This window comes from Phyllostomus discolor, chromosome 2 (assembly GCF_004126475.2).
Source record: "Phyllostomus discolor isolate MPI-MPIP mPhyDis1 chromosome 2, mPhyDis1.pri.v3, whole genome shotgun sequence".
Lineage (NCBI taxonomy): Eukaryota > Metazoa > Chordata > Mammalia > Chiroptera > Phyllostomidae > Phyllostomus > Phyllostomus discolor.
Window position 1 is genome coordinate 151,928,776 of NC_040904.2, and position 18,927 is coordinate 151,947,702.

Here is an 18,927-nt window from a genome sequence, read left to right on the forward strand (position 1 = left end):
TTACTGCCTCGAGTGGAAAGAGACCAGGGATGATGCTAAGCATCTTAAAGGCAGAGGTCAGACTCCTGCAACAGAGAGTTATTAAGCCCAAAATGTCAATAATGCCAAGATTGAGAAACCCAGGTTTTGTGAAATACATACCTCTAAAAGCTATCAGCACAGCACATATTCTTTCTTCTCCTTTTTTACTTTCTGAACACAAACATACATAGTTTTTAGAGAAAGAGTCTCCAAGGTAAAGACGTAAAATCTGTAAACCTATGTGGGCCCATTATTGTCATTTGTTTACTAGAGAATTAGACCTGCCCCAACTACCTTTGTGGGTTATGATGAGGGTAAAATAAAAGAATCAATCTTTAAGTGTTTTTAGAAACAGATGGGATATATTAATAAGTTCTGCCAAGATATATACTGAGGGGGAAATGGAATATTTAGTAGAACATGAATCTCACTTCTTCATCAATAAACACATTTATTTTCTATTCTGAGTCATCCAATAAGCATTTGCTAAGCATTCTCCATATAGAACAAAAAGTGCTACTAAGTTTTTGATACAAAGAAATCATGCAATTGCATAACATGAAGGTAATCATTTCTGGGCTCTAGGCAACAAGAAATATTTTTGTTAAGCTGGAAAATACTTTCCTTATTTCTCTATATGGGTATGAACCAGGGTTGCAGAGCGTGTGGCTGAGTTAAATCCAGAACTCATTATCACGGCCATGTAATCAGACAGTGATCATTTTTGTTGAAGATTTTGCTGAAGTCTTATTTATATGAACTCTGCCTCCTTTGGTTTGGCTGCCAATATCTAAAGCTCTTGAATTCCTAATCTATAGATCACATATGTTGGAAGCTCAAATCCAAGAAACTGCCCAAAGAAAACATCAGAATCTTCTGAATGAAGGGAGTTCTCAGAACTTAAGAATTTAGATCTTAAACAGAACATAACAATGTTGAAAGGCATGAGCAATTGTTTTAAAACAAACCAGGTACATTGACTCTTGGTCAGGCTCCAAAGTGTTGATTTGATCCATCAGGATTGTCTAAAATATGCATGATTTTGTTTGAGGAGCCTAATGCCCACTAATCCTGTAACTACACACTATGATTTTGTGTGCATGCTTAAGAGACATGTTGCACGTTTCAATTTTTTTTCTGAATTTTTGGACAATGGGTTTTGCAAATTTGGTCCCTGTGAAAATATGAGCCATTTGGAAAGTTCTGGAGGAGAAATCGCTGTTTTAAAATGTCTAGAAGAAAACAAAATGCTGAACACACCTTTAATAATTTGAGTCAAAAGTGTAGCTGTGTGAGTTGACAACTTTATCAACTGCTCACTAAATGCTTATGGAATGACTTTTATGTAAATACAGCAAGAATGAGTTACTCAATAATTTCTATAGGTGAGAAGGAAGATATCGTGACCTATAGAGTGATAGGAAAGGATTCATGGGGGACAAGGGACTTGGACTTGGCATTGAATGACCGGTAGACTGGCTGTGTAAAAATAAAGGGAAGGAAAAACATTTTTGAGAGGAACACTAATGAAAGAAAAGATGAAGCAGTGGAAATGTGTTGATGCATTTAAAATAAGGAATCATTACAGTCATTTTTATGTCCAAGGTGCTCTGCTAACTTCCATGGATACAAAACTGAGTTCATTGCACACTATAATCTTATAGAGGGCACAGTCTAGTTCAAGGGCACAATTACAAATACCAGTACTATAATGTAAGACCTCGAACATGGGTGGAAACCCTGCAGATTCTGGAATGTGCAAAATGATCTGTTCAGGTACAGAAAAAAAATACCAAATTTTCTAATTACATTTATTCTTAATATTATATTTTTAGTTTGCATATGTTTTATATGTACGAAAAAATACTACTATTTAGCAGTGTGTTTATATCACTTATAATTAAGTTTACATATATTAGAGATGAGTGCTCAAAAATATTTGCTGACAATAGTGCAAGTTTAAAAACTAGTGGAACACTGTAATGTTGTACCTGTTACACTGGAAGTATGGACATACCCTCTGGGAATCCAAACCCCTGAGGCTGGACAATGTCCACATGGTACCAGAGCAGAGGTGAGGACAAAGAGAAGGAGAGTGGCGGGTGATAAACTGGAGAGGGGCAGATTTGGGAGGTAGCCTAATTTCGTAAGAGCAAATAGGGGTTATAAATGAGCAGTGGGGGGCCTAAAGAAAGCTGTGCAAAGGCAAATTCTCTTCTGCAGAGGAGCGATGTCTCATTCAAAAATCCTGCAAAAATTTTAGCTAGAGAAGAGCTAGTCTATAAAAAGGCCAAAATTGCCTGTTTTTTGCAAGTTTGCTGATTCTAAACTAGGTATAAAAGTCTCACCTTTACAGCAAGTTAAACATTCATGGTTCATACCCTTTGGAAGATTATATCCAAAAGTTAATATTTTCTATTTCAGAACAAAGACTTCCTTTAAGAAAACACATAAGGCTGAAATCCTCTAGCCTGTTACTTCCAAATTAGCCATGCTCTGAGCAGAAGACACTGCCAAGGTTATATCAGCCCTGCTATCTACCAACTTATCCTTTCCAGAGCAAAGACTGTAGACATATTTATCCTCATTTCTCATACTCAATTTAGGTATTCTGCAGTGGAATGACAAGTCCCCCCAGACCTGGTATAGCCCTGATGTGTATATGAATGAAAATCAGTTTGCAAAATATTGCATACCAACCCACAGCAAACACTGCTAAATACCTTTATTTTATTTTATTTACCATGGAATATGAGAAGTGGTGCTAGAAATGAACCCTGGAAACAGAGAGCGAGCATATAGTTCAGATGCCATTGTCTGGTACATCACTTTTGGAGTAATTACGTTGTGCTGATCCATTATTGGGTGTTAGAACACAGGAAGAAAGCAGTGTCACTTGTGACTGCTGGTTTGCATGGCAGTTGATGTATCAAACGTATACTCTCCATTGTCCTTTGACTCCACCCACAACCTACAAACCTCATAAGCACAATTAGAATGCAGATCACCAAGGAGAAGTGTTTTGTTTTTTTTTTAAGACTGTGAAATTCTTTTGGCTGCTAGTAAGGAAAAGAAATTCCTCTTCCGAGAGCTTGAGGCTACTAATTTTTCTATGGCTTCAAGTAAGCAAAAGTGTTAACAGATGGAGAGCAAAGTACAAATGATTTCAGATGAATCCTTAAATTCTCATGGCCTACTATGAAAAGAATGTATTTCTTAAGAAAAGTGAACTGTTAAATCCTTACTCATCATCGTAACACAAATATTAAATAAATAAAACATTTCCACAAAGAAGTCCTAGAGTTCTACTGAGATTCCCCCGTCACACCTCCCAAGAAGAAACACTCTGAAAGTCATCAAAAGTTCCTGCAAAAACAGAAGTGTGCCTATGAACCGACTCCATTGCTCGATGTCCAATGGTGGGGAGCTAGTAAGATGGCATCAGGGAAAATGGGAAACAGCATAAACCATGGTTCAGAGCTGGATTAGAGATGCTTGCAAGCCCTGGCTGGCATAGCTCAGTGGATTGAGCACGGGCTGGGAACCAAAGTGTCCCAGGCTCGATTCCCAGCCAGGGTACATGCCTGGGTTGCAGGCCATAAACCCCAGCAACCACACATTGATGTCTCTCTCTTCCTCTCTCTATCTCCCTCCCTTCCCTCTCTAAAAATAAATAAATAAAATCTTTAAAAAAAAAAAAAAAAAAAGAGATGCTTGCAATTGTTTGTGTGAAAGGGAACTCTACAATTAGAAAACAAGAATTGCAACATGGAGATTTATTTAATCCAAAATAATCTGTCATCTTTCATATTTAGCTAATTAGCTTTCTTTGGACAGAAAATATGTATACTTGATTTTTTAAATGAGAAAAATATATAAATCTCTAAATTCTATTATTATATTACTCTCAGTAATAAATTTTGAGAAGAGCCATACTTTGCACTCAAGTATTGTTCTTGCTTCACTTATCACCTGTTAGAAATTGCCTGCATGCCTTTCTCTAAGTTATAACTTAGGAATCCATTAATATGTCTCAAAGATAGCTAGACCACACAAATAATCTACTAGGGGACTCTAAAGTTATATTTAATCAACTGCAACCTCATCTGAAAACGTTCTGAGTTCTGCATTGGAGTATGTAACAAATAGCAAGCTAGAATTCAGCACTTTCCTTAGTGGGGCTTTGGCACTGTGATTCCCCTTTTTCTCTAAGCCTCAACGCAGATTCTTAGACTTCAGGATGCTGACCTAGGTTTGGAATTGCAATTATTTAGGCTGGTCATACGATTACTAACTATCTGAGAAGGTTATGTTATTCAGCTCAGTATATAGCACTGTCCTACTTTCTATTTACCAGGATGACTAGACAGATGAATTGATGAATAGGGATGGAGATAGATGAATAAATCCTATGAGAAGCTTGATATTTTGTGTTCTTACTATCCATGAACACCCATAAACTCACTGTGTATATAGCAGTGATAGCAGTCATTAATAATGTGTATTCAGCAACAAATAAAAATGTAGCCTTCACTTTCTCTTATTTGATAAAATTTAATCCCTACTTTAAAAAAAATGTGAAAAATAGAGTGGTTTAAATTATCCAGAAATATACCCTCCAAATACTATAGCATGGATTATTTTATTATTATAACTAGTCCATATTTTTTATTGTCCTATCTTTAGCGAATGAAAATATAATGACCTTCAGCTATGGGGTGAGAAAAAAAATCCAAAGCAAGTTATTAATAGTAAGTGTGTACTGTCCATGGAATCTATTTTCTAGAACTATCTTTAGAGATAGTCTAGTCTAAAGTCCCACCCAATGCAAAAATTCCCAGTAAAACATCCTGGACAGATGGCTATCCTGTCTATCTAAACCTACCAGCAACCAGGAAATACCTTGGAAGGCAGCTCATTCACTGTGGGAGTCTCTGTTTTCTCAAAACTCTTTCTTTCTGGTAGGATGTGTATTCTTGTAACTCCTTGGTGACTTCCCAGACTACTGGATTGGTGAAAGTGTTCTTTAAGACACCCAGGCTCAGCTCCAGCAACTGCCACTTTCTTTCAAGTGTTCTCCATGCATTAGACACGAGGACAGGAACAAGGTGAGAGAGTCAAAGAAAATCCTGGATACCAAAGTTATTATCCCCAAACATTTCAAAGTCTTATAAGACATGTTGCTTCTAACAGGGATATATGCAGGGCTGTAACACAATTCAATAAACCAATTGCTTAAGAAATGATAGAGGAGACTCAACAGAAACAGGTGTTTACAAAAACAAAAAACAAAAAAACAAAAACAAACCCTGCTTCTCCTTTCATTCAGGCTTCAAATACTGAGGCTGCATCCAAATAAAAATAATTCATGAGATGTTACATGTGAGTAAGTAGTGTGATATGCCCCAAAAGTCTGAACAATTTTAGCTTTATATTAGTAGAAACATCATTTCCTTAAAGGAGGGAAGTGAAATTATCACTTTTTAAAAAGCACGGTCAAAGCACATTCTTGAACTCTGCCTTAGGGGTCTTTGGACAAACTGCATTTGTCCAGAAGAGAGCAGCCAGGGTGGCAAAGGATCTAGAAACCATTTCAAATGCGAAAAGGGAACTGCCGTGGTTTGACCTGGAGAAGGGAGACTGGAAACTGTTGTAGAAGGAGTTGGTCTCAGGAGCAGTGAACCTGGGGATACAGATGAAACCTCAGGGAGATGAATTTCAGCTTGCAGCAAGAAAGGACTTCTAACACAGAAGCTGCTCAGGGACCGGAGGGCTGTTTTACCAAGCTCAAGGAGTCTCCCCAGACCAGCACTGCTCAAGCACTATAAGATATATTTATGATGGAAATGTGGTTTAAGGAAAGCAAGCATTCAAAACACAGAATCAAATGTTTGTTGAATGCCTACTAGCTCCTGAGTGTCCATACAAGTGTTGTACTCACAGCATTTATCATCTAAATGGAAAGAGGTTGGACACTTCACACTGGTGAGAATGGTCATTATGAACAAATCAACAAACAACAAGTGCTGGCGAGGTTGTGGAGAAAAGAGGACCCTACTACACTGTTGGTGGGAATGCAGACTGGTGTAGCCACTCTGGAAAACAGTATGGAATTTTCTCAGAAAACTAAGAATGGAACTGCCTTTTGACCCAGTGATTCCACTGCTGGGTTTATATCCTAAGAATTGTGAAACACCAATTCAAAAGAACCTATGTACCCCAATGTTTATAGCAGCACAATTTACAATAGCCAAGTACTGGAAGTGACATAAGTGCCCATCAGTGAATGAGTGGGTCAAAAACTTATGGTACATTTACACAATGGAATACCACACAGCAGAAAGAAGGAAGGAGCTCCTATCCTTTGTGACAGCATGGATGGAGCTGGAGAGCATTATACTAAGTGAAATAAGTCAGGCAGTGAAAGACAAATACCGTATGATCTCACCTATAAGTGGACCATAATCAACAAAACAAACAAGCAAGCAAAATATTACCAGAGACACTGAAATAAAGAACAAACTGACAGTAACCAGAAGGGAGGGGGAAGGGAGTTAATGGGGGAAAAGGGGAATGGTCGTCAAGGAGCATGTATAAAGGACCCATGGACAAAGCCAAAGCAGGGTCAGAATGAGGGTAGGAGGTCGGGGCAGGTGGGGCAGGGGGAGTTGGGGTGGGGTGGGGAATGGAGACAACTCTACTTGAACAATAATAAAAAATTAAAAATAGAAAAATAAAATAAAATTCACTTTTGCCCTGAAATTCTATGATACTATTTATCTAATATGCTCTGTTATACATAATATCACAAAGATCTGGGAAAATGTGTGTCATATGTGACTCTATAAATACTTTGGAGAAAAGCTTTCTATACCACTTGATCTTTGATTTGACATTTACTGAGTGCCAGTTATGTGCTGGGTACTGAGGTCTTCCATAAGGCATAACCTACCCTAAAGGAGGTCATAATATGTAATTTTAACCATGCTTTAAAGCCTGTTTCCTCCAGTGCTTTGGCAAGTCCACCAATATATATAAAATGACCATATAATCTATCTTCCAAATGAGGAGGTTTTGAAAGTGAAAAGGGTGCTATTAATAATTGATTGCATCAAGGCAACAGGTGTAAAAAGAAACTGTCCAGACAAACTAGGGCATCTGGTCATGCTATTAATAAGCCTCAAGAGCAGCGGAAAACCAGGCCTTCTGAGGCCGATAAATCCTCTCTGCAGTTGACTATGTTGACTGGGCATCTACTGGTTTGTCGACCCAGCTCCTCCTTCACTCCTGGAAGTGCTTCTCCCCACAATGTCCATGTCAAAAATGTGATTCTTAGTCACTCTTGATTCATTCCTAGGTGGGCAGTAGACCTAATCAGAAGTTGGGTATTTTTAGAAATGGCCCTCTGTAGCAATGAGAAGTACAAGATACAAAACTTGAGTGCCGCCAATGAGGAAGTGGTCTGTGGGAACAGAGTAAAGTCAACACGGAGGAGCAATCGAGAAAGAACCCCAGCCATGCTTGGCTCCCTAGTTTCAGTTCTCTCTGCTGCATGCCAGTGGCTCCTGTGATTTGGTTATTCAAAATTTTTATTTATGAGTGATACCAACATTCTTCTAATACTTTTTCACTTTCTGCTTAGCTACTTTGGGTTGGGTTTATGGTACTTTGAATCCAAATTGCTCTGACTAATCCAAGATACAAAGAAATAGTTTAATTAGAAAAGATGACTCTCCAAAAGCTTTTCACTTGCTTCTTGCCTATAGGTTGTCCCTGATCTAGCTCTCCGGACAGAAGAGATTAAGGCAATTCTGAGCTTGGTATCAGTTCACTTTGGCTTTTCACTTACCCTCAGCCTTGAGCATATGTTTGAAAATATGCTCTCACCTGTCTCTGAACCATCCTCATCTTTGCTACCAACTTGGAGGATCTAATTCCTCCTCTTCTCTATTCTTTTAGGCAATTTAATTGGATCCCATGGTATCAACCAGTACCAGTAGGCTGATCACGCTCAGCTTCATTTTTCTAGGTTTTTATTGAGCTCTGGCTTCATAAATCTGTCTATTGGACATTTTCCAGTAAGTGCATCAAAGCATCTCCAACTGAACTCATCTTTTCCACAAAACTGTTCCATTTCTGATATTCTCACTTTCTTCAAATAGCATTGCTGTCCACCCTAGCACCTAAAAAAGAAAGCTAGGGGAACAATTCTAGTTCCCTCCACTCCTTGGCACACATTTCAGGAGTCATTATACCCTATTAGTTTTACCTCCTAGTAATTTCTGAAGCTGTCCCTTCCCATTAATTCTCACACCCCATGCTTTAGTTAAGGCCTTCCTTCCTTTCTTTAACTATTATAATAGTATCTTAAATAGTTTTTCTCCATCCAGTCCTACCTCCTTCAAATAATCTTCCTTCATGCTACCTTCACAGTAATTCTAAGTACTCTTAAGTGCAAAATTCTCCAAAGACTATTATCTATAATAAAATATACAAACTTCTCAGTAAGGCATATAAAGTCACTCTTGGTCTAGCCCGACTGCATTCCCCAGACCCTTGCTGAGGAATATATGAGGAATATATTGCTTTACCAGCAATATATGGAAGGCTGGCCACACTGAACGGCTTGTCTTTTTCATAATGAGCCACACCCTATTATCCTTTTGTGCCGATCATAAAATACCATGCAGCTTCTGCCTGGTTCTTTTGGAATGCTAACTCTCAGTTTGCTCCCCCTTGAAACCCATATTGTGAAAGGCTCATGTCCCACGAAGAGATTACATGTAGTAGGTGCTGCGAGCCCAGGTGCCAAACATAATGAAGTAGTCTCCAGATGATTCTGGCCCCAGCTTTCTAAGCCACCCCACCACCCCAGCTGAAGCTCCGCATATTATCAGGCAGAGGAAAATCTTCCTGGCTGTGCCTTCTCTGAATTCCTGACCCACCGAATCAATGAGCAAAATCATGTGATTGTTGGTTTACATCACTAAGTTTGGGGTGGTTTGTTACACAGCGATAAATAATGAAACACCCTATTGTAATATCATTTACTTACTGGGAGTATTCAATTCTAAGATGCAACATTAGGGGTCAGAGCTAGTCACCCCAAGGTACGCTTTTATAGTATTCATCTTGTTTTGAACTAAGGGCAATTTTAGCTCTGGGCTCAAGAGATACTTCTCCCCTTCTTTTTAACTACCTAGAAGAAGTTGAAACAGGAGCCTCCTCATAATTAGAGAAAGTCAGCAATAATCTTTTTTTGACCCACCTACATGGCAGTGCAAACTTTACTATACATCTGCTCTTCTCATCTTCTTGCAGTGACCTTTTGAAGCTCCTTACCTCAGGGCACCTTACCTCATCCCTAGCTCAGGAAGTCTTTTATACCCTTGTTCCTCTTCTGTCTCTGAACCTCTCCTGTCTGTGCGGTCCCTGACTCACTTATGTATGTGGGGTTCCCATACATATGTGTGAATTAAATTTGGTTATTGCTAATCTTTGAGCTAAATTTGCTCTTGCTAATCTGTCTTATGTCTATTTGATTATTAGACCACACAGAAGAACCTTGAGGATAAAGAAAATTGTGTTGCTCCCCCATACTTTCTGTATCTTCCATAGTTTGTCAGTTACCATACTTTGCAGTGTTATGATGATTGGCTTCTTGAAGGGGATGGTTTATTCTACCTAGCACACATATGATTTTCAGTGAATATTTTTGATAAGATGCCTGGCTTTCTATCTAGTTACTCATTACTATGTTGTAGGCACCCAAGTGAGACCTTCCCACATTCTATCTTTTATTCTCAAGTGCTGATAGTTGCTAATAGGATCACCACCTTTGCTCTCCAAGTAAGCACCCACCACTCCAGCAGTTTACTCAGACCCTTACCTACTGTCTTATCAAGCAGTCTAGTTTCATTTCAGATTCTCCCTAGTGAGCTCTAAGTGATTATGGAAGATTTGGCAGGTTCTTAAGAAATGTCATGGATCACCCCAGATGGTGTGGCTCCATTGGTTGGGTGTCATCCTGCAAACTGAAAGGTCATGGGTTCAATTTCCAGTCAGGGCAGATGCCTGGGTTGAGGATTTGGTCCTTGGTTGGGGAGTGTGTGGCAGGCAACCAGTTGAAGTTTCTCTCCCTCTCCTTCTCCCTCCTTTTCCCTCTCCCTAAAATTAAAAAAAATAATAAATTAAATTAAAAACAAAGAAATGCCATGGATCCAAGTCCGAAGGTATAAGGAAAAGTGGGAGAGAGAGACTGTTATCTGCAGAATACTGAGTGTCAGGATCTGTTCTAGAAGGTCTCCCTAGAGTATTTGACCTAATCTTCTTAGCATCCTAGTGAAACAGACATTTCAATTTTCATTTCACATATGAAGAAGCTGGGGCTCAGTGAAGTTCAGTCATCTCCATGGGGCCACTGAGCTGGCAGAATGGAGAGCAGCACCCCAGCCTGCTTGCTCCAGAGCCGATATTCTTTGTACATGCCACACTCTCTGGGTGGAGACTTCCCACTCAGAGAAGCATTTGCCCATGAGAAGGTTGGTGGATAAAATTTCACAAGTCAAATTTCATTGCAATGACTTTAATCACAAATTTGACTTATTATCTGATAAAATGCAAACCATCTAAATACCACAGTAAGTATAATTAGTCAATAAGACTTCAGGATGCATATGTTTAGGGCAGGTTTGACTGGACAGAAGGATCTGGGAAGGGAGAGGAAGGAAGAGCACACAGAAGGCCTGAGAGAGAGGAAGAAGTTGTCTCAAGGTGAAGCCAGAGGGAAACTGCAGAGGGAAGGCTTGGAATCTAAGACAAAAGGTCTTTCCCTGGAGACACGGGTGGGTCATGCTCTGGGGAAGATTGGGGATCTGGGACATCCTTTGTCAAATACAGACAGGAAGCTGAAAACTTTTTTACCTCTAAGGAGGGGAGCTATAATATTTTGTCAAACCAAAGACTACAAAGAAATATCCCCAAATGACACTTGTTTAGTAGATTTCTATTTTTCAATTTTTGTTAATGTTTAATTTTTATCTTTCTTTTTACTTACAAAAATTGATTTTTCATTTTCATGGTTGTCATGCCTAGCATATTTGGGATCCTGATCCATTACTATTTCTTTATCATGAGATCAATATATTTTAGCAAAGGGCAATTGGTTAATACTTTTTCTCAAAAAATATGACTCTTTTCCCCAGACATCATTAATCTATGTCTGAGCGAAGAAATTTACCAAAGGCCAGTCTCTGTTTTTCCTGCAGAGTAAGTCCTGAGACCTTGGGTCAAGCTGACATTTTGATGCCACTGGAAAACCAAATAAGTGTGTTTTGGCAACCTGCAGTGTGCCAGCACTCCCCACCTGCATGAGGGAGCAGGAAACAAGCCACATGTTTGATATCTGGTTTCCTAGGCAAGAATTTCAGATGTTGCTCAATAAAAACTGGTTATACAAAATTAGTGGATTTTCCTCTAAGTGGAAACTCTTTCCTCTTTCTAACCCTCTGAGTTGAAATTACAGTTATGGCAATGCCCCTGCGGGGCCTATCCTTGTTGTATAGTTTAGTGAAGAGGGGTTATCCATTTTAGGAAATGCACTGCACTTAGAATATTTTCACAGAATTATTTTAAATGCTATACATTTAAAGTATTTTCAGAGAGCAAATACTCCAATGCTGAGCCATCCAGTGCAGCCATACCTGTCTCCAAGATTTGGTCCAAGAAGAGAGAATTCCAGCCCATCCTCAGTTTTTCTGTGTCCTCCTCTCATCAACAAAGGTATATATGAAGCTTCTTTTCTGTGGCAGGACTTTACCAGAGTCTGGAGGTGCGAAGTACCAGTAAGTAAAATAAACAGGTCCCCTAATCTTCTGAAGCTTGCAGGTTAGTGAGGGAACCAGACAATAAGACAAGCAAGTAACTGAGCCAGCAATGCAGTTACAGAGTGTGATATTTCCCATGAAGAACAGAGGCAAAGTAATGAGCTGCAGAATGATAGTGGAGGGAAGGGTGTCTCCTTTAGGTTCTTTAACAGCTGGGAAAGGTGTCTCTGGGAAGAAAGTTGAACTGATCCTGATGAAGAAGAACAAGCCAGACACATGCAGAGCCAGAACTAGAGCCTTCTGACCTCGGGCCGACAGGTGTGGAAGCCCTAAGGCAGCTACACCTACGCATGCTTTCTAAGCTATTAAGAGGAAAGAGATAAAGGGAAGACTTCTAGACACATGAAGCAAACAAATCAACAAAACTAAAAGAAAAAATAGACAAATCCAAAATCCTAGTTGGAAATTATAACATGTAAATTACCATAAAACTTAGCAACTTAAACCAGCAAGCATGTTTTGTATTGCAGCATCTCTAAGGCAGTATTCTGAAGCAATTCGGCTGGGTGGCTCTAGCTCGGGGTTCTCACGAGGTTGCCGCCAAGATGTCAACTGGGACTACAATCATCTGTAGGCTTGACGGGGGTGGGGGAATCCACTTGCACTCTCACGGCTCCATTCCACACTGGCTATAAGCAAGAGGCTTGAGCTTCTCCCATGTGAGCTTTTTCACAGGGCTTCTTCAGTGCCTTTAGGACACGCAGTTTGTCTTCCAGAGCAAAGAATCTAAAGGAGAGAGGAAGCCTCAATGCCTTTTCCATTCAGTCTCAGGAGCCACACACCGTCACTTCCAGCATATCCTACTTATTAGAAGTGAGGACACTGATCCCAGCCCACACTCAATGGGAGGGAAAGGAGGACTATCAAAGAACTTGTGCCCTTTAAAAAAAAAACAAAACAGCACAGATGTGCTCATTTAAATACATCCTTGTGAGATGCCTAAGTGGTAAGACAAAGTAAGCAGTGGGAAATGCTAGTTTAAAGTGAAAGGAAAGAGGCCTGGGCTAGAGATACAAATGTGAAAGTCATCAGTATAAGTGGGGAAGACATAAATTTGAAAGTAACCAACACAAGTGGTATTATAGACTGGGTAACTGAATGAAATCATTTAGGGAGAACGTGTACCAGAGGAAAGAAGGTCCAGCATGGAGCTTTGGGGGGCCACTCTAACCTTCAGTGCCCAGGTAAAGGTGGAAGAGCCAGTGAAAGACAGAGCAAAGGAATAGCCAGCAAGGTAAGAGGAAACCAGAAATGTGTGTTACCATGGAAGCCAATGGAGACTGCTTCAGTGATAATCATAATTAGTAAAACGAGAATAATGACTGACAGCCTGTATTGAGCACTATTGTCTTTGGCATTGTTCTAAGTACTTCATACATATTAACCTTTAGTCTTAATAATAGAGGGTAGGAGCTTTTTTATTTCATATTTGTAGTTAGGAAAATTGAGATACAAAGATATTATTTTTTCCAAAGTTTCACAGAGAATTCAGTGGGAAGCTGGGAGAAGGAAGTGGTTGCTGGGTTCATCCAAACCCTAATTAAATCCAACTGTCGGCCTTTTCAGTGCCTGCACTCCCACAGCCAAAAGGTTTTAGATCGTCTCTGTTCCTATCTTACTCAACCTGACAAGCATGGAGCAAATATCTGCCCGGAGCCAGGCACTGTCTGAGGCACTGGAGATGTGGTGGAGAATGCAATATTTAAAAGTCCCTGAACTTTGGAGTTTACCTTCTAATGGAAGAAGTAGAGATTATAAAATAAATAAATAAAATATATAGTACATGAAATAGTGGTAAATGCTAAAGTGAAGGAAAATAAGGTTAGGACAGGAGAAAAAAAGTCTTGGGTAATGGGGGGCAGTGGGGAGGCAATTTTAGGTAGGATAGTCAGGGAAGACCTAAACATAAAGATAACATTTCAATAAGACCTTTCAGTGAGGGTTGAGCCATGCAGATATCTGAGGAAAAGTTTTCCAGGAAGAGGTAAAGATCATTTTAAAAGCCCCAAGGCAAGAATGTGCTTGGCATGTGAGTGAATAAAGAGCAAGGAGGCCAGGATGTTCCAAAGAAGACGGCAGAAAAGAATAGGGTCACATAGGTAGGGTCTGATAGTTATAGAGTGAACTTTGACTTTTATTCTGAATGAGCTGGAAAGATGTTAGAATGTTGTAAGCAGAGAATTTACATAACCTGGCTCAGGTGTTAAGTAGATCACTCTGGCTGCTGTGTTAACAGTTGACCATTACAGGAAAGCAAGAACAGACGTGGAGCGAAAAAATAAACAAACAAACAAGTAGAGACCATTTAGGAAGCTATTGTAAAATCCAGGCAATAACAATGATAGCTTGGCCAGATTATTAACAGCAAAGGTAAAAGTGCTTAGACGATGGTAATACAAAGGGAGAACCAACAGGATTAGCTGAAGAATTGCATGTGAGATGTGAAAGAAAGGTAAAAAGAAGTCAAAGATGACTTTAAGGTTTAAGGTCTGAAAAACTTGGAGAATGAAGTTGCAGTTAATTGAGATGAGAAAGACTGCAGGAGAAGCAGGTTTGGGAGGGTGAAAATGATGAATTGAGTTTTGGATATATTAAGTTTGAAGTATCCTCATGGGAAAGTTGGACAGACTCCTAGAAAGCCTTGTACACAAATACATCAGGAGTTCAAGGAAGAAGACCAGGGTAAGACATTAAATTGGAAGTAATCAGACCACATGTATAAAATTTAAGACCATGAGACTGGATGATAGCACCAAGAGAGCAAAAGTGACAAGAAAAGGAAAAATTTCACAGCTGACCCCTGATCCTCTCCAAGGTCTAAGTTTAGGGCAAGAACCAATAGCCACAAAAGGAGCCCGGCAGCAGCTCCCAGAGAAGTAGGTGGAGAACCAGCCGAGTGTGAAGTCGTGCCTGCCGGGTGAGGGAAGGGTTCCAGCAGAGCTACTGAGAGGTCAAACAAGAGCATTGACCTTTTGATTTAACAACATAGAGACATTGGTTGATCTCATTAAGAAGAGTTTTCTAGGAGCCTGGAATAAAAGCCTAACTGGAACAGATCCAAGAGAGAATGGGACGAGTACCATAGGAGACACCAAGTACAGCCTGTTCTTTCAGGGAAATTTGCTATAAAAGGAAGAAGAGAAGTGAAGTTGTAAGTAGAGAAGTGAGGCCAAGAGAAGTTTGAGTTGTGGCTGTGTTGTTGCTGTTTGCCACAGGAAAAAAATGATGCATATTTGTAGGCTGCTGGAGACGATCTAGTGGGGGGAAACACTGACATTGCAAGAGGGCAGGGCAGAGTTGCTGAGGCAGTGAGAAGGTGGAAGAAGGTGGGAGCTAGAGCATACATGGAGGGGCTGACCTTACTGTCATGGGCCCCAGGGTTAATGGATGGGGGTTGGACACAGGTCTGAGTGATGGGTCGATTCAGCTGAGTGCACTCATGGAAGTTGTCTTCAGATGGACAGTTTCCTGTAAAACTGGAAAGTAAAGTAGAAAGTGGGGTCATCCATTAGAATGAGGATGAGAAGGTGTGAGAGGTTGGAGAAGAGAAGACAAAGGATAAAATACTTGAGACTGGTAGTAGATACACGAGAGCACAGGTGGCAAACACAAGGCCCATGGGCCGAATCCAGCTCTCCACCTTGTTTTATCCGGTCCGGCCTGCATTTTGTTCCTACCTGGCAGCAGTGCTGAGCTCTTGCTTAACTGTTAAGGAATAGTTACATTTATATAGTCCTAAAGTTACATTTGGCCCTTTGAAGGTAACTAAGAAGCCGATGTGGCCCCCGGTGAAAATGAGTTTGATGCCCCTGCACTAGAGGAATGTAATATAACTTTGGGACAGCATTAAGGACCCACCATTGTTAGTGACCACAAATTTAAAGTGAAGTCAGTCCGTATGGCTCTGCCTTTTTCTCCAAACCCTTTTAGCTTTACCAGTACTGGGTACAGAATAGACTGAAGAGCAGTTTTAGTGGGATGATGGGAAAAGAAGCCAAACTGTGACAACCTGGAAAGGAAATAGGAGGCAAGAAAGTGGAAATCTCAGATTTAGACAATTTGTTCCAGAAGTCTCAGTGTAAAACATGGCTTAGAAATGATGCAGTATTTGGAGGGGAATGTGGGACTGAGAAATGCAAGATCTTTCTTTAAAGGCAGGAAACACTAGAGCATGTCTGTACATTAATGCACTTGCCAGGGAGAGAAGGAGTTGACCATGTAGAAGAGAGAGGAGCTTGTGGGAGAGGTGAAGTCCTTCAGGAGGTGAGAAGAATATAGAACACAGACCACAGGGCAGGAACTGACCAACCTGCAGGTATGAGCAGGTTGGTAGGGAAGATTGGCAGGAAGATTAGATGTTCTGCTCTTGAGGGCTTCTATTTACTTAGTGATAATAAGATAAGGTCGTTTGCTGAGAGGAGGGCAGGTGTAGGAAGTTGGAGGTAAGAAGAAAAGGTATGAAATAATCTTTTGAAAAATTTGTATTGGATTTATTGGAGTGAAATGGACCTATTTGAGTATTAGTATTATTTCAAGTGTACAATTCTATACACAAATGATGTATTATAGAGTTGCACGCATAAAATAATCTTAAATATGGGTAAGTGCATTTCCTACGGCAGCACAGTGGGATCCGTTGCCATTGCCGAGTGCCCATTTAAGGTTGTTATCTAGAATTTACAGTTAAAGCAGTCGATTTAAAATTAAAGTTAAAGGAGTCAGTCTAGCCCTATGATTTTCTTCCACAAACAGCTACACAACAGTGTAGAGTTGGGTTCACCAGGGAAACTTTCAAGTCTGCGGAGCTTCATCCATGAAAAATATCCTATCTCTAGAGCCAAGGTAGGGTGGCAGAAAGGTGACACTGTATGTGTTACTCTGGCTGCTGATCCCTTTAAATGAGTTTCTATTTTAAGAGCCTGATGTCAATAGTGCTTGATTTAATCAGCTTCTTACAGAGTAAAAGGAAATTGGAAATCTTCATGAGAAGGGAGACAGTTCTCATTAGAAACTTAAACTAATGGGCTAAAGGCATCACAGGGCAAAGGAGGATGAATGGCTTATCTATTTCAAAGGACAGTTTATGACCTTGCAGGACAAATTCTTTGGCTTGGACCCTGTTTACTGGGTCTTATTAGGCTATGCTGGTTGCTTATCTCAGGATCTCTCCTTCATCCCAAGCTCTCATTTGTAGCACTGGCCTGCAGAATCATCCCTGAGGTCAACCCTGATCACAGTACAAGGACATTTAGGAGCTCTAGTTCCAGATCCGATGGACTCTAACCTCCTTACTCAGGCATGTTTGGCCTTTTATATATGGCTGGTAATATGGTTCATTTCCTACCACTCTGCCTATACCAGGCTGCTGTAGACCCCTGGTGACTCATACTTCCAAGCACATCTCTACCTCAAATGTCCTTCATTGTCTTGTCCACCTGGGAAGCCTCTATTTTTCCCTCCAGGCTCCTCAAACATTACCTCTTAAAACTGTCTCTAGTTCCCTTCATCCTTAGCTTCCCCATCAGCACTGAATATCTGGCTCTATATGCCTTACCTCCATTGTGCTATCATTTATGTATTTGTCTATCACAATATTCTTTGAGAAGCTGTGTCAAGTTTATCTCTGTAGGCCCACCACTTAGCTCAATGCCTTACACATCATAAGTACTTTGTTTAATAAACAACATAAGATCCAACTTGTAGGGGGGAAATAATGGTTTTAGGAACAGAACTCCTACATCTTCTCTAAAATCAAGCCCTACACTTGTTTCAAGATCTGTAGCATTTGGGAGGTGAGTATCATGAACTAGCTAAGTTTGGAGTTCTGGTCAGAGAAACCTGAATTTGAATCTCAGTTCTGTCACTTATTAATTGAGTACCTCTTTGTGCCTCAGTTTCCTCATATGTTTAATGACAAAAATAAGAGAATCACCTTCATAGTGATACTATAAAAATTAGATGAGGCAGTGCATGCAGTGCGGTTAGCTCAATGTTTTCAGTGCTTGGCACACATGGGTAATAAACATTAGTTATCATAATCACTATCATGAACTGCAATGATCTGAAAGCTCTATTCTTGCTAACTTGCCTATTCCTGAACACTTGTCTTGAAATCTTAAGTATTTTATTTTCTTATTAAATGCATCTCTGCCTTATATCCCCCTTCCCCTACACCTTCCAAACAACCACTCAACCCCAAGATATTTGGTCTTCTAGGGGCAGGCCCCTGGCACCTGGCTAACTGAGCTCTAACCACTGCTTCCTTGAGGTTCCCGATTACACATTGCACTGTGTGCTTCTGCAGTCACCTTCATCTCTGGAGGTGCCCCCCCCACCCCGATTCCAGCCTCTTCTGGGCTTCTGTCCCTCACTGTCAGTGCACGGGTCTCAGCCTGCCTTTCCTCCTCCATTGACTGCGAATATGTGCCAATATCACCAATACCTGCCCCACCCCAGCTTTTCCAGGTCCCTCTGTCTGTACACGGAAGTGTCACGATCAGCTTCCTTTCCCAGGTCTGGCCATAACATACATTTTACATTTGCGTGCACAATTTTGCCAAACAGCACTGATCAGTCTTATGACTGCACACAAGAGTGTGCTGACCCAGTTAAATTCTTTTTCTACAAGGATCCCAGATATTCTCCTTCAGTATCTGAAAGGTCTTCGATTTACCAGATGGCTGACAGTTCTAACCAAATCACACATATTAAATTACACTACAATTTGTTAGTTTCAACCAAAGCTATCTAAATGGCCAATCAATTCACCCCAGCCAGAACTGTGGAGAGAAAGCATTCCACCTCTGGTGGATGGTCATTAAATATGCTATGGCTTTGGCTTTTTAGTCAAATGAATTTCCCAACCAGAAACTTCATCCCTATGCAATTCTCCACCCAGCTACAAAATAATTTGAGGAAATTAGTGGGTTTGTAACAGATGCAAATATGTGGAAATAAGGAGAATCCCATATTCTAAATTGTTTCCCAAACCACATATTGAGAAATAACCACTCTGTTTAAC